Here is a 12345-nt window from a genome sequence, read left to right on the forward strand (position 1 = left end):
TTTGCAGCCTCCCTGCAAAGATGCTGCATCTGTGCCTCAGTTTCCCCACCCCTCTCCTCACTAGGCAAAGTAATGACAGCATTTCAGCCTGGGAACATTATGCCAATGTAGACAGAGCAGCAGCACATCGCAGGCCCCCAGGCAGGTCCCTGGAATCAGGATGCTCAGCCCTGCTCTGGATCAGCAGCCCCCCAGCACTGCCCAGTGCTGCTGTTCACCAGGTCCCAGCATGGGATCAGCATCCCCATCCGCAGGGACAAGCATCCACCTGTGCAGGGGAGACGCTGGTCTCTCCCGGGGCAGAGCGAGCTGGCAGGGCCATAGTGCCAGGTGCTGGTGAGGGAGCTGCAAGCGTCGGGTCTGCCCCACTTGACCAGGGTGACAGGGCTATCAAGGACCTGGTAGGAATGGCCTGAGCCATGCCATCAGGAGAGGGGGCCTGACCAATGGCCAAGGACAGACTGAGGTGCCTCTGCAACGGGACACGCTGCCAAATCCTTCTCCTTCAGCTGGGCATGATGATCCCAAAGCCATCTCTGCTGGCTGGGCATGGGAACACCAAAGCCATCTTCCTTGGCTGCAAGCGGGGATTAGGGTGTGGGCACAGCAGTGACACGTCCCTGCAAGGTGCAAGGACTCGACGCAGTGGGTGCACATGTGCAAAGCCAGATGTGCGTGCACTGCATGCGAGCACACGAGCATGAAACAGCATGTGCAGTACCATGTGTGCACCAACACTGGTGCACGTGTGTCCTGGCAAGTTTGTGGGTGCACTGATGTGTGTGCAAGCTGGTTATCATGCACATGGTTGCACAGACGCACGCATATGGCCATGCTGATACTTATGTGTGTTGGGTGGACGCAGCCCTGGACACATCGACACAACGACCCAGGCTGAGCTGACAGCACGGGGGAGGCGAGCGCAGCCCCTGTACCAAGAACACGAAGTGCCGTCTCCGTGCAAAACCCTGGGCTTGCCTGATTCCAGCACAGTGCCTGGGTGACCATGACAAATTGGAGCCCGCCAGATCGATGGCCCAGCAGTAAAAGTCAGAGCACATGAAGGAAAAATTAGCACCAATCGAAGGCGCTATAGACACCAATTCCTCCCAGTGAGCCTGGTTAAGAATTTAAAGCCATTGAAAAGAAACAAAACTCAGCAGTACAGAATAGATTTCCAAAACATATACAAAGAAATGCAAGCTGGAAAACAAAGTCAGGCACAAAATAGAGTCGTTTAAAAAACAATTGTGCTGGGAAAGGCCGTTAAAAACCAATAGAAAGGGAGCACACCCCCCCTCCATGTAGCACATCGTTCACCCGGCAGATAAAGGGAGCTGGGCTGCACGGATGTGTCAGGCTGTGGGGATGTGGGGACCTGTGGGGGGACAGGGGAATGCAGGAATGTGATGGGAACACACGAATGGGGATGTAGGGATGTGGGGATGCAGGGACTTGTGGAACATGGAGATGTGGCGATCCAGAGACAGGGGGATATGGGGACACACAGAGATGCAAGGATGCTCTTACAGACAACCAGAGGTTTCCATCACTGGGCAGACACACCTAACACAGCCCCTCATCTAACCCACGGATGTCCCTTTTCTAACAGAAGGGTGCTAACTGCTTGTCCCTAACCTAGGCTATGGGGGCTACTGCCTGTCTCCCACCACACCCATGGGCACTGACTGCCCCCTCCGAGCTCCATCCCTGTCCCTTCCTTGCCCTCTGGGTGCCACCCACCAGTCTCCTCCTTGCAGCAGTGTGCTCTGGGGGTGCCCCGACCCCGGGGTGCCAGCACCCTGTCCCTCCCCTCCACTGTGGTGCCCACTGCCCCACTCAGTGCCCTATCTCCATTGCCTGTCCCTTCCTAGGAAATTGATTACTGTAACTAGGTCAGGCTTGGAGCAGAGCTCCAGGGGGACTGCTTTGATTTCTGCCCTGGGGAAGCCTGCGTCAGCCAGGCTTTGCCTGCATTTCCCTGCCTGTCCCTCCCTGCAGCCGGGCTCCCACCCTCACCACTCCACACCCAGCCTGTTTCCACCCCCTGCAACCTCCTGGCTTGCCAAAGCAGAAGCAGACCCTCCAAAACCAGCAACCACTGCTGCCTGTCCTATGGCAGGGTGAAGTCATCACCTTCCCAGGGGGTCAACCCAGCGGGTGGGCTCTTGCACCCTGAGCTCAGCAGCACCCACAGCTCTGTGTGACCCCCCCCAGGTGCTGCTCACATTTCTGCACCCGCCACGGCAGGCAGAATCCCACCCAGCATGTGCTGCCACTGCCTCCAGCCCCCAAAACAGGTGTGACCTCCAAGTGCTGGGATCTATTTTCCACCATTTATTAACCCCTAACCTTTTATCTGTGGGGCACCAAGATGCAAAAACACATTACATCAAACGGGGAGCAAAGGTCGGCTTTTAAGTGGAGATGAGAGTGAGGCTGAGTAACAGGGGATGCACTGGCAGTCCTGCAAGATTTGGGGATTCCCAGGTTGAACAGAAGACGGTTTGGGGGGACTGTTCCTGATGAGGGGTGGGCTGGTTCCCAGCCAAGGCTGGCAACGGGATCCAGGTGCCACAAGAGGTGCCACAGGGTGGCATGGGTGGTGGTCTGCTACAGCCTGCAGGCATGGACCCCTAGACACATCCAACCTTGAGAAAGAAGCCAGTTCCATCCTACCCAGGGTGCCTGGACCTCCCGCAGGGTGGGCACTGTGGTCCCTTCCTGCCTCACTTGAGGACTGACCATCTAAGTGGCAGAACACAACCCCCCAGGGTCATACACAATCCCCACATGGGAACACACACCTCATGTGGGTGTACACAACCCCACACGGGCTGACACAACCCACATGGTGTGCACAGGCCCACACAAGCATACACAACCCTACAATAGCATGCACAATGCTGTACGGGCTTTCACAACCCCATGAGTGTGCGCAACCTTGCGTGGGTACACATGGTCCCCCATGAGCGCACACAAGCCATCGTGGCCATGCACAACTCCAGACAAGTGTGTGCACAACCCTGTACACGCACACACATCCCCCCGAGAGGAACACAGAAGCTTGCCTGGCACCTACAACCCTGTGCAAGTATGCACAATCCTGCGTTGATATGTACAACCCCGCATGGGTGCACAGAACAGCATGAGACTGCGCACAGCCCTGTACATGCACACACAACCCACACAGGCACAAATCCATACACACGCACATACAACCATGTCTGGATGTGCACAGCCTCCTGTGGGCAGGCACAGCCCCAGGAGAGCAGGCAGAACCCCATGTGAGCATGCATAGCTTTTCATGGGCGCACACAACTCCGCACTAGCATGGCACAACCTCGTATGTGCATGCACAGCCTTGCAAGGGAAGGCACCCCAGGTGTGCATGCACAACCTTAGACAGACGTGCACCACCACATACGTGCACACACAACCCTCATATGTGCATGCATAATCCCAGATGGGCACACGCTACCCCATACGGGCATGCTCAACCAGAGATGGGCATGCACAGCCCCAGAAAGGCACATACCCCTGGGTGGATACCCCCCACCCCACAGGGGCACACACCGCCCCAGAGCATCCCCCCATCATGCACCTTGGAGCAGTGGGGCAGGCCTTTCCCAGGGGCAGTTGTGCAACACGAGCAGCGTCTCCTGCTTGCGGTGACCTATGAGCAAGGACCCTTTTAATCGTGTTTGTATTGATATAATTAGTAACTCATTTAACGCCATCGATGTAACTATATTCCTCTATAAACAGAAGTATTAAACTGTCAAGCCTGGGGATCAATATCCCACCGGTGCACGGTGCAGCTCTGCTCTGCTGACCGTGGAGACCCTGTCCCTGGTGCTTGGCGACCCCAAAAGCCGCAACACACCCAGCACTGCCCCACCTCCACCTCACACTGCTGCTCGGGTGCTGGTGCAGGGTCAGAGCAGGGGGTTATCGTCCACACCCCACCCTGGGTGCAGCTCCGGGGACCCTGCTCCCTCCTGTCATCCCATTGCCATGGCGACATCTTTATTCCTTAAAGGATGGGGATAACCGGGCTTGTCGGGCAGGTTAAAGGTCAGTGGGTTGAACACGGTTTATTAAAGGGGCGAGAAGAGAACTTGTGCCTCCTCCTCCTCCCTGCTGCGATTGAATAACATTGTTAGCACCTCTCACTCACCGGGGAGATGGCTCTCCCAGAGACGGTGCAGGGGGCTTGTCGGGCTGGAGCTGGGATCACTGGCACCCCATAGCCCAGCTGATCCCCTAGACAGAGGAAGGATGCAGTGAGGTGCTAAGCCACCAGGCATCTCCAGGCTGCCCTGCCCTCGGGAGCCCCCCCTCCATGCTCCCGTCAGGGCCCTGCTAGCAAGGGAAGTGATCGCAGCAGGACCCCCCGCAGCCCCTGCTCAGCTGCCGCCTCCCGCTGGCAGCAAGGGCTCAGATCAGCAACCAGGATTTAATCCACTTAATACGAGCCACATCGATCCTGGACCCTGCTTGGCTCCCCCACACCTTGGATGTCCCCCCCCAGCACTGAGCTGCTTAACATGCACTGCATTGATTAGCCGCACTGCTAATTTTTCCATCCAGCTGCTGTTCACGCAGGGAGGTCAGGTGATGCTCCTGTCCATGCACCCCTCCAGCCCCCTGGGGTGCAGCTGCACACCACAGGTGACCGAGTGCTGACAGGCTATTTTGGGGTCCTTGCACCCCTCTGGAGCATCACTGTTGCCTCTGAGCTGGGGATCCCTGGCTCCTTCCCCAGGCAGATGATGCAAGCAAGAGCAGGTACCTTGACACTGTGCGTCCCCCATGCCCCGATGGGCTGGGGGGATGGGAAAGCCATCAGTGCCTCAGTTTACCCCATAGGCTTGCAACCACAGTTGGCTATTCCCAGTTGACGCACAGCCCCATGCACCCTGGGATGCAGGGACCCCAAGAGTGGCCATGGCCAGAACCCGCCCAGTGCTTCCGTAGCTCTGGTGCAACAACAAGGGAGCCAAGGGCTCATGGCTCAACCCCCCATCCCCACTGCTGGAGGTGGGGGACAGCTTGGTCCCTGCTGGGCACAAACCACCCCCTGACCTTGCAAGCTGCTACTCGCCTCGACCGCCAGCCATTAATAAGTTAATGGTTATGGGACAGCTTTGCCCAGACGCAGGCTGCATTTGAAGGTGCTGCCAGCTCTTGAGGGGGGGCTGCTCCCCTGACCCCACAGTGCTGATGGGCGACAGGGTGCTTGCTCCCCCCAACATCCCCAGACTCAGCAGTCAACCCACTGGCGTGTCCGGACACCCCTGGCCAGAGCCCCCTCCCAGTGCTGTGGCTCCCCCCTCAAAGCCTTTCATCATGCTTAATATTTAACGGCATTTATGGAGCAGCAGGTTTAATCAGCGCTGATAACGCAGCAGATCCAGCAGGTCATTAAAACCCCCCTCCCCACTGTGGTGGGCGCTGCCGCTCCCGGGAGAACTGCTTGCTGCAAACATTAACCCAGCTTCGCACATGGTGAGGGACTGTTTGCTGGTGGCGCTGGCCTTGGGAGGGCAGCCCCCTGCCTGCTGCCCAGCCCAGGGGGTGAAGGGGGGGGCTCACAGAGTCCCCAGCCTCCTCCCCAACCTGTTTCACAGGAGAGAAAACTGAGGCACGGGGTACCAGCATGGCTCGCACAAGGGCTGGAGCCAGAGGAACCATGCTGAGTGGTGCCACTGTGGGCACCGTCCGTGGCCCCATCCTGCCATACTACATCCATCTCCCTGGGGGCTGCAGCACTAGGGGGTGGTTCCAGCTCCCAGAGAGTGCGCATCCCCCACACTTGGCCCCTTGTTACTTGTTCATGGCTGAACAGGCAGGGAGTCAATGAGGGGATTTGTTCAGGTTAACCTCCCTGACCTGCCGGCGCTTGCCATGCCACCACCTCCCCCTCCATTCGTGCTTTCCTCTCCATCTAAGCCTCCCCTTCTATCCTTGCCTCCTCTTCCATCCCTCCTGGGGTGACCAGAGCACGGGTACCCCACTCCAGCACTGGCATCACCCCAGGTGTCCCCCAAGAAACATGCATGTGCACACCCGCTATAGGTGCACAGGGGCGCACACAGGGCGTGCAGAACCCATAGGTCCAGGTGAGTACGGAGACGCACACCTGAAGGGGCTGTGCAACGTGCCTGGGTTGTGCACTGGGTGCTCTATGATCCCCTGCCATACACCTCTGGCCCTATCCCGTTCCTCTGGACACTTTGAAAGGACGACGGGGGAGGAAGGGCTGGTGACACCCCCTGGTCCCAGAGACCCTGGCCCCCACCTCTGCTGCTGGAAGAGCCATGCACTGGAGCAGAAAGGGTGTCTGGGGCTGGTGCTCGCTCCTGCCCCATCACTGGACACAGGACGTAGGCAACGGATCTAGGATGGAGCAATCCCAAGCTGCAGCCTACAGTGGGAGAATGCGGCCCCACCAATACGGGCATCCCTGCTGGGTACCCTGCACCCAAGGGACGAGTCCCCACAACACGCACATACACTTGCCCAGTGCACACTCACACACCCAGCACACCCCCACAGCTGCTAGCTTGCCCTGCACATGCACACATCGTGTGCATGCTCTCCTTGCACATACTGACCTCCAGATGTGCTCTCCTCGGGCAAAGAGCCCTCCTGTGCAGGCTCACACAGCCGCTACACATGCTCTCCCTCTGCACTCACAGTCCCCCATGCACACTCACGCATCCCCTACGCACTCTCCCTGTGCACAAACACTCCCTATGCACATTCATCCATCCCCTTTACACACTCTCCCTGTGCACATCCACACCCCCGTGCACACTCACACACTCTACACCCACTCTCCTTTTGCACACACATTCTGTGCACACTCACACATCCCTTACGCACTCTCCCCATGCACACACACACGCCTGCTGTGCATGCTCACGCATCCCCTACGCATTGCCCTGTGCACAGACACACACATCCCGTGCATGCTCATGCAACCCCTATACACGCTTTCCCTGCACACCCACGCACACCTTGTGCATGCTCATGCATTCCCTATACCCTCTCTCCCTGGAGCACGCTCACGCACCCCCTATACACATTAGCCCCCAAACCCACTGGAGCTCACTCCTGCACTGCTGCAAACCCGCAGGAGCATCCCAGCAGGACCAGATCCCACCTCTCCATGGCAGCCCTGCCCAGACTGCTGCCTGCACAGGGGCCTCACCTCCTTTATTAACCCAATTAGAGGATTAGTGAAGGCCTAAGTCGGCAAGGGGGTACATCCCCCCCCAACCTCCCCACTCAGATTCAATTCCAGGGCGAAAGCCAGGAAGGGAGCTCGGGGCAGCTGCGGGGTGGGGGTTCCTGCCAGTGCTCCTCTCCCACCTGCAGTGCCTTTATTCTCACACCCTTGATTAGTTTTTACACCTCCTCTTTGGAGCACCCGATCCCAAGCCCTCAGGATTCTCAAGCTGCAAGATGGTGTTGCGGCAGCCACCAAGGCTCTCAGCATCCCCCAGATCGCAGCAGGGATGGGAAGCGCCCTGGGGGGCAGCGGGGGGGGCAGGGGGCTGGCACCCACCATAATTCAGGTGCTCAGCACCATGGGCTGGGGCAAGGGGCACAGGGGTGGCCATGGAAGTGGGCTCAGCCCCCAAACCCTGCCTCAAACACCCATATGATCCGTAAAGCTCCATACGCGGAGACACTGTGTGCACAGCAGTGCCCATACACGCTGGTACACTACACGTGTCCCTCTACATACACAGTGTTCAGACATGCGTGGGCACACCATGTGCATGTGGGAACACACATGGTCCCATATACACGCCTACTGTCACATATGGGTCCATACACACTTGGCCACATGCATACAGACCTGGGCACTCATATAAGTCATATACACATGCCAGCACTCACATGGGTTCATACACACTTGGGCACTTACACAGAGCCATACACACACATAGGGTCTCCAAGGGATCCCTGCATGTACAGGCACTCATATGGGTCCACACACACGCATCTGCACTCACAAAGGTTCAGACACACATGGGCACAGCCCTGCACTTACAGGGGCCTTTATACGGATCCATACACTCATGTTGGTCTATACACACACACACACCCAGAACACTCCTATGCACACTTCCAGCCATACCCCAGCAGCCACCCACTCCTGCCCTGTGCCCCCACACTGATGCCAGAGCTGCTGCTGCTGGGGCTTAGCATGCTGACCCTCGCTGTCTCCCCACTGCTGGTGGTCCTGGCCCCAGGGCAGAGCTCTGCCCAGACGTTTGCCGGCAAGAAGCCTCCAGGCAGCCACGGCCAGGAGCAAACACCACGTCCATCCATGTGTCCCCCACCACTGCAGTGTAACCAGAGACCCTGTAATTTAGCCCCGGGAGCCTAGCAGTTATTGTTCCTGCACCTGGGTTAAAGATGCACTGGAGGGAAGGGCTGGGGCAGGGAGACTACCTCCCTCTCCCCGGGGTCTCCCGTGAGTCACCTCTGTCTCCCCAACCCTGCAGGTGAAAGCAGTGGGGACAGAGACAGGAGGGTGAGCACTGCATGCCCTTGCCACCCCATTTTGGGATGACCCTGAGGCACGGGAAGGATGAACCGATGGACCAGGATGTCCGTGGTAAGGAGGGCTGCAGCCAACTCAGTGCACTCTCCTCCAGGCTTTGAGATGTGAGCACACCTGTTCATGGCTGGTGAGCCCTCCCCAAAATGCATGGAAAGGGCAGGCGGGTGCAAGAGGAGACTGCCAGCAGCAGAGACAGGGCAGGAGCAGCACCACGACGAAAGGAGGAATGGCCACACCAGGGACGGACAAGGATGATGGCAAACAGCTGCAGGCAAAGCCAGCTATCGCCAAATCAACCACCGAAGCCACAAGACACTCGAGAGTCCCCAAAGGGCCATCCCGTGCTGACCATCCCAACTGTTCCCAGGCAGGGAGGAAAGAGCTTTGGGAGGTGGTCATCCCCCCAACCACAACGGGATGGGTCTGAAAGCGCTGGTGGGGCCCTGGCAGGGAGGACCCCCTCCTGCCAGCAACCACCCTGCTGCCAGAGAGCTGGGCACAAAACCAGGTGTTTCAGTCCCTCCTGGCAGGGACCTTCCCACGGTGCCTCCTCCAGGATGAGCTGGGGGATGGAGAGGGAAGCCCCAGGTCCTGGCATTCCTCTTCCATCACTTGGAGGAAACCAGGGCATCCATCTCTGTGTTTGTGTATGGCTCTCCAGGGGTGAAAGCTGAACTCATGGGGCTGAGCTGGCACCAGCAATGCCAGGCTCTTCCCAGTGCTCTCCAAGTCAAACAAGTGACACAGCACTGCAGCATCGCAATTTGGTGGCATCACCGACCTCAGGGAAGGTGGGATCGTGGATGGCGCACAGTCAGATCCTGCTCGGTGCCCCCCATGCTAGGGCAGGGGCTGCCTTGCGGCACTGGCTGCACTAGACCTCCCGGACCTTTGCCCAGGTCTCTACCCATGTGTCCTTATCAAGTGTACATAGACCGGCGCCAGCGGCTGATGCAAGAGGCAGGGGTGAGGGGGTCTCACAATTCCGTAACATCAGACCGGCCCTCCCAGATCAGAGCAAAGGTCCCAACAGCCCACCAGCCCCCCAGACTGATGCCTCAGAAACAAAGCGGGGCAAAGCAGTGTTTGCCTGTTAACCCTCGACGGGTTTCTTCACCATGACCTCATCCTCTGTTCCCATTTTTAGCATCACTGCACTGCATGGAAAACTCGCGTGGCTGGTCCTGCACCACCTCCCACCCAATCCCTATCAGAGCTCCCTCCTTGCTGCAGAGAGGCGAGGAAGTGGCACCCTGCCCACCCTCTGTAACCCAGCCTGGATTTGGTGGTCCCCGTTCACTTAGCTGTCCCCCCAACCCAGGAGGATGACAGCAAGGACAGACCCTGAGATCCGTCCCGAGTGATGCCAGCAGTGCCATGCTGGCATGGGGCAGCTTCAAGCAGGGGATCTCAGTGGAAAACACAGCCCGTGTGTCCCTCCGTGCCCCACAGCATCACAGCCCAGCCCCTGGGAAACCTCCACAATCCAGAACACAGCCACCCAACCCACTTTGACCCTGCTGAGAACAAAGAATCATAGAATGAATGAACCTGTTCCCCAGGCAGGGTGAGGCACAGCCCTGCAGCCTGGGGAGGTCCTGGGGGATGGACAGGCAAGGGCATGTCCGCTCCCAGGCAAGTGCATGTCCCCTCTGGGATGATCTCTGGGGAGCGACAGGAGTGACAGTCACCCTGCAGACCACAAGCACCGCAGCCTGCCCCAAACTTCCACCCCATACATGGCAGCACTACACAAAGTCAGGTCAGGGCTGGTGTCAGTAACTCCCTTCCCCTCTCCCTGTCCCACCCTGTACAAGCCATCCAGAGGCAATAGGTCCCTTTGTCCCTGTGCACCCAGGGGCATTGAACATAAGGAACATCCCACCGTCCCCTGCACTGGCTGAGACATGCCACCAGGAGAGAAACCCATGTGTGGCTCTCTGGAGCAGAGATCCATTGCCTTTCTGATCAGGATCAGAGAAAAAAAGAGAGCAAGCAAGCAAGGAGACAGATCTCACCCTGGGAAGTGGTGGCAGGATTTATCCCCCCACACCAGCCTGCCCTGCCATCCATCTCCCTGCTATCCACACCATACTGCTGGCTTCGCTTCTGCCCCACACAGGGAGCGTGGGCAGCCGCAGCCAGGGGCAGGGCGTGAAGCTGAAGGATGAAAAATGCTGGGGATGCTTATTCTTCGTAAAGCCTCCCCAGTCCCAGGAAGGGAGGAGCTGCTTCCCACCTCCCCAATAACGCCAGGAACCAGACAGTCAGCCTTTTTCTGCACAGCAGGGTGTACCGTAACACTTCCCAGACAAGATATTCGGCCTGTGCGATGTACCCACGCCAGCCCTCCCCAGCTTGCTTTCAAGGCAGGGTAGGGTGCTGGCAGCCTCCTTGGGCACAGCCATGGGGCACACACTGCCTGTGTCCTGCCTGTACCCATACTGCTGCCTCGCAGGCAGGCACCCAGGGGCATGAGTCCTGACCCCTCCAAATAACACCACATTGTGCATACTCTTGAAACAGAAAAGGCAGCAGCATGGTCCCAGGGCACCTGAAAGTCAGGTCCCTGCTGCTGTCCCTATCCTCTCCTGCCAGAGCTGCTGTGGATGAGACAGTAAGTCCCCTCAAACCACTGTCCCTAGAGCAGTGCTATCCTAAAAAGCCACACATGAGTTGTAGGGGGACATCTCAGCCTGCTCCATCCCCTCACTGTATCCTGCCTGTCACCCACCTTGCCACCAGCATCACTCCTTTCTCCTCCCACGATGAAGCTGAGCACACGGGGAGTACAAACCCGACCTGGTACTGTGCAGCGCACACTCACACCCGTGCACGGAGTGGCACCCACTGTGTGCGAACCAAAGCTTGCACAACCCAGCATGGATGGGATCCACACACATTAAATACAGAAAGGCCTTTCCTCCACCCTATATATGAGCTGCAGGAGCCCCGTCCCTGCGCCACATCTCCCTGGCACAAGGGTCTCCCTTATGCCCACCAGGAATGAGGTGAGAAGGTCACAGTGCTGCTCCCTCCAGCCAACGCAGGAAATCAATGAGCTGCACTGACCAGCCACAATACAGCCCAGACCTCAGGGAGACACAACGGAGCTCCGCTCCATCGCCCACCAGTTACTTGGGGTGACCACGCATCAGAGCCCTCACATCAGAGCCCTCCCATTGGAGCCCTCGACTTTGTCTGTCTCTGCAAAGCCTCTGTGGGCAGGGGTCACTCCATTTTACCTGTCACAGAAAGCACTAGGGATGGAGCCTGCATGGGTCAGGACAGGCACAGCAAGGAGGTGCCTGGACACTGGGCACCCTGTCATGCTGCAGGCCCAGGGGACAAGGCGAGGGGGACATGAGGCAGGAGTAGGATAGGGCTTGGTGGCAGAGAGATGGGGAGAACATACGGATGCATGTTGGGGTGAGACAGGAGTCAGGGACGGGGCAGGGAGGAGCTTTCAGGTGGTATTCATCTGCGGCAGGATGGGGCTCTGCAACACTGGTGCTGCGTTACACTGTACTTATGTGGGATGAGGTTAGGGGCAGTGGAGGGGGACTGAGAAGTTCCCATTTACGGTGGCATGGCGATAATGTCTGGGGGTAATGGGTTACTGGGAATGTCTGTTTGGGCTGGGACTGAGACGGGGCTTGGGGCTGTGGGGTTGCCCGTTCAGGGTGGGAAGCTGACACGGTTTGGGGTCAGTGGGGAGCATAAACGATGCCCATTCAGGGAGAGCTGAACCCCGAGTTTGG

The sequence above is a fragment of the Pterocles gutturalis genome, unplaced genomic scaffold, assembly GCF_000699245.1.
Source record: "Pterocles gutturalis isolate BGI_N339 unplaced genomic scaffold, ASM69924v1 scaffold7968, whole genome shotgun sequence".
Taxonomy (NCBI): domain Eukaryota; kingdom Metazoa; phylum Chordata; class Aves; order Pterocliformes; family Pteroclidae; genus Pterocles; species Pterocles gutturalis.